The sequence below is a fragment of the Theropithecus gelada genome, chromosome 10 (genome assembly GCF_003255815.1).
Source record: "Theropithecus gelada isolate Dixy chromosome 10, Tgel_1.0, whole genome shotgun sequence".
NCBI classification, from domain to species: Eukaryota; Metazoa; Chordata; class Mammalia; order Primates; family Cercopithecidae; genus Theropithecus; species Theropithecus gelada.
In genome coordinates, this window is record NC_037678.1 from 23,315,738 (window position 1) to 23,320,382 (window position 4,645).

General features: G+C 46.8%; 1 long non-coding RNA gene across 1 annotated transcript; it reads left to right on the forward strand.

Annotated features, from left to right (window-relative positions):
• The first annotated feature begins 238 nt into the window (after positions 1 to 238).
• On the forward strand, positions 239 to 3,531 carry LOC112632676. The gene is made up of 3 exons (XR_003121430.1): positions 239 to 443; positions 658 to 735; positions 3,182 to 3,531. It is a non-coding gene; the product is annotated as an uncharacterized LOC112632676 (long non-coding RNA).
• The last annotated feature ends 1,114 nt before the right edge of the window (positions 3,532 to 4,645 follow it).

Genomic DNA, 4,645 nt, shown 5'->3' on the forward strand with positions numbered 1-4,645 from the left:
TGGCTTGGATCCTCACATAGACTGATGGAGGCAGACGTCCTCCTTGTCAGTGGGCACAACCTCCCCTCCTGGATGCCTTGATTCCAGCCCGAAACTCAGGGCCATCCTCCCCACCCTGTATCTATGGCATTTTGAGGGTATGGAGGAGGGAATTGTCAAGCTATTTGCTAAACTTTCTCTGGACGTTCCCTCCCTCTCCCTGACCACCCGGCCCCACTTCCTGGCAAGCATTCTGGCTGTGATTTCATCTGGAATTACTGGAATCACACTGTCTCCTGTCAGCTTTCTCTCCCTCCCCCGGCCCTCCTGCTGATAGGAGACAGGAGCGATGGATGGTCTGAGTTAGCGGGGTCCCGGCACCACCCAGCGCAAAGGCACTGCACTCACGCACGCCATACACATGCTGGCTCACCTCCTCCATCCCATGCCTCCTCTGTCTTCAGGTCTCTGTCTCTTACTTTATTTTTCTCTCCTCTTCCTTGCGTCTGCCTGCCTAAAGATTTCTGATGCTTAATCCTCCTCTATCTCCTTTGCTGTCTTTCTCTGTCATTGTATCTCTTGGCATCTCAGTTCCACGTCTTCTGTTTCTCTCTCTTTCTCCACCTATTTTCCCTTCAGAGGCATTTGCACCCCAATGTCTCTGTATGTTCCTTGCAGCATTCCCTCTGGAATACATCAGCACTGTTGCCTTTGGGGCTGGCCTGCCTGGGTGCACACTTGAGCTCCAATTCACAGGTAGGTGTGTGACCTTTCTTAACTTATCTGAGCCTAAGCGTCCTCCTTTTTGTGGTGGGAACAACAATAGCACCTCTCCCATGAAGTTCTAGAGGCAGTCGAAAAATTGGCACAGGCAAGAACTCCGTAAAATCTCCAGTGGGCTAGAATCCACACTGCATACATACACATGCCCTCCTCCTGCCTTTCTCCAACCAGGTCTTCTTTGATCCCTGCTTTCTTTACACACTGTAGCCTCATCCACACCTTCTTGTTTCCAAACACAACAAGCTCACTCCTACCTGTAGGCCTTTGTCCTTGCAGATCTTCTCCTTGGGGGGCACTTTCCAAAGACTTTGACAGCATCCACTTGTCATATCATTCTGGCCTTCTGGCACTCTTTGTGGTGGTTTTAAAACATGTCCTTACATTCTTTGACACTCCTCCCTTCAAAAGGCAATGATTCATTCCCCTCTCCTTGAGTGTGGGCTGGACTTTTTGACTTGCTCTTGGAGAACAGAATGTGGTGGAGAAGGATAGTGTGTGACCTCTGAGATAAGGTCATAAGTGAAATTTCAACTTCCCCCAGCAATTTCTCGGATCACTCACAGTGGAGGAAGCCAGATGCCATGTCATGGGGGTGCTCAAGCAGCTTTCTGGAGATGTATGTATGGAGAGAAACTGAGGCCTCCTGCCAACAGCCGGCACTAACTTGCCAAGCATGTGTGTGAGCCACCTGGGTAGTGGAGGCTTCAGCCCCAGTTGAGCTTTCAGATGAGACTGCAGTCCTGGCCACCATCTGAACTGCAACTTCACAAGCGATCCTAAGCAAGAGCCATGCAGATGGATTTTTGGCCCCCAGAAATTGTGCCACTACATTTTGGGTAATTTATTATGCAGCCATAGATAATCAGTACACTCACTATTCCTTTTTTCTGATGCCATACTATATTTTTGTTTGCTGATTTTTTTCCTCTGTCTCTCCCACTAGGCATAAGTTCCATAAGGGCAGTGGCTATGTCTGTGTAGTTCATCCATGTGTCTCCACAGCCTGGCATATGGAGCTCACTTTAAGTAACTCAGGCATGGGTAAATGGAAATCAGTCATTTCAGGCTCAGCCTAATAAATCTCCCCCCTATGGATCTCTCTAGAGAGAGCAGTAAAGTTTGCCCAACTTCTTTTTCTGTCTTTCTGTATTTGATTTCTTGCACTTTCTGTGGCTTTCTGCTTAGTTTTATTCCTGGCTGCCTGACAGAGGGTGGGTTTATGCAGCTAAAGAGGCACCTGTGGGAGGAAGGGCTCTGTGTGCTTTCTCCTTTAATAAGCTGTGTCCAAAAAATAAATAAATAAATAAGTAACTCCCCTTTGCAAAAGGGATGAAAATAGCCAGGATTTTAATGGAGATGGGAGGTGGGTACTGTGAGGCTGAAGCTGAGGCAGCTCTATTGTCTCTGAGCAACCCCAGTCTGATCACTTATCCACACATAAATTATACTCACTTATTCATTTATCCATCCTTCCACTGAGTCAATTGTTAATTAATTCACTATTTATTATTTGCTTATCTATTTATAGCTACATTAATTTATTATCTATCCTATATTTTATACTTACTAATTAATCCATTTATCCATCCATGCACTCAACTATTCATCCATCCATCCACTCTCCATCTATCCACCCATTTATCCATCGTTCATCCATTCACCCACCATCCACCCATCTTTCCATTCATCCACCCATTCTTTCATGCATCCGTCTATTCATCCACCAACCCATCCATGTAACCATCTATCCATGTATCCACCATCCATCCATTCACCCATTCATCCACCATCCATTCGTCATCCATCTATCCATCCATTCATCCATGCATCCATCCATCCACCCATCCATTTATCCACTCATCTATCCACTTATCCATCATCCATTCATTCACCCATTCATCCACCTATCCTTCCATCCACCCTGCATTCATCCATTATCCATTGATATACTTTTCATTTAATCCACACATAAGGGCATTAATCCTAATGCCCTTATGTTAATTAATGAATCTATTCACTTAACAGTGTGTCTATTTATTATATATTTTAATTCATGAATTCACTAAATCTTCAATTCTATTCATACCCCTGAGTATTTACAAGTGCTACTACTTTGTGCCAAGTGCTATGCTAGCCTCTGGAGTTAGGAGGTGAAGGCAACAGACCTCGTTCCTACCTGTGTGCAGTTCACCCCACTGTTTTCTGGAATTCAGGGGAGGAGCTGTTCATGGGAGACCCTGAAGTGAGCACAAAATTTCTGCTCTCTAGAGACTTATGATGTGACAGGGCTGGATCATGACACCTGGTGCTTCTCCTACCACTGGAATCCTTAACTTGTAGATCAGCCTCAGTTTTCTCTTCTGGAAAATGGGGACAATGTTGCTAAAATCATCTTTTTTTTTTTTTTTTTTTTTGACAGAGTCTCACTCTGTCACCATGCAGGAGTGCAGTGGCGGGATCTCGGCTCACTGCAATCTCCGCCTCCAGGGTTCAAGCCATTCTCTTGCCTCAGTCTTCCAAGTAGCTGGGACTACAAGCACATGCCTCCACACTCAGCTAATTTTTGTATTTTTAGTAGAGATGGGGTTTCACCATGTTGCCCAGGATGGTCTCGATCTCCTGACCTCATGATCCGCCCACCTTGGCCTCCCAAAGTGCTGGGATTACAGGCGTGAGCCACTGAGCCCAGCTGATGAAACCATCTTGAATGACTTCCATGTGAACACAGTGATGCAGTGGCTTTATAAACTCTAGAATGGGCTATAATTATGTATATACGTGTGTGTGTGTGTGCGCGTGCACACGCGCGTGCACGTGTACGTACAAGGTTTCTTTTGAGTTTCCTATCAGCCAGGCATCACTTTCCTATCAGCCAGGCATCACACCACTGGGGAACCAGCATCCTTGCTACCTGGGGTCATCTCTGGCATCCTGCTGGTATACCAGAGAGCACCTGGCAGCCATGAACAGACCAAGTGGGCTCTGGAGGGTTGAAGGTGCTTATTATGAATCCAGGGGGTCTTAGGGAGCTAGCAGTCTTTCCTCCTCAAGAAGGAGATAATTATTGCTTAACTTTCATGTGGGCAGTGCAGTGAATGAGACATTCTTAAACACCTCCCTCCGCATTCCCAGAACCTCCAATTCCCAAGGTTAAGTGCATCTTCAAAGTTTATTAACCAAGAACTACTGTGGCTCAGGTGATCCTGGAATAATACAGACCTGCCTTTTAATTTCCAGGGAGCTCCTTGTATGCTTTGTGATCCCAGGGAGATTGTTTCACTTCTCTGAGCCTCCATTTCCTCACCTATAAAGTGGAGCTTAGAAATACTTCCAAGGCTGTCGTTGGGCAGTGTGGGTGCCTAGTAAGGGTTGGCTGTTGTCATTCAAGAAGGATAGTGTGAGCCTGCACATGAGTCAGCAGGGGAGAGAAGGCAGGATTCTGCCCAGAACAAGCCAAGGAAAATCAGATGCAGTTTTCAATTATTGAGTCACTGTGTTTTGTGGCTTGGAAGGAGATAGAGGATTCCTCCTCCCAACCAATACCTTTACGATGTTCTTTCCACACAGCTCTGTGGTTTACAAGGCAGGCTCTGCACTTCATCCTGTTGAATCTTCAACCTGCATGTCGTGTGAGTGGGGTCCCTTCACCCCCTTTCCCATCAGAGCATTAGAGCAGGCAGAGTTCTTAGAGCTGGTCTAGTCCAGAGATCTCGGACTGGGGGCCTGCAGGCTGGTGACTCTCTTCTGGTCCCAACCAGATCAGGATAGCAGAAACTCAGTGAAGCCACGTGGAGGGGCTAGAGTTGGCTCCTCTGGGTGGAGCCCAAGAAGCTTGGTGGGCACTCGAGACCCCTCAGGAACAGCCCCACTCCCCTGTTCCATT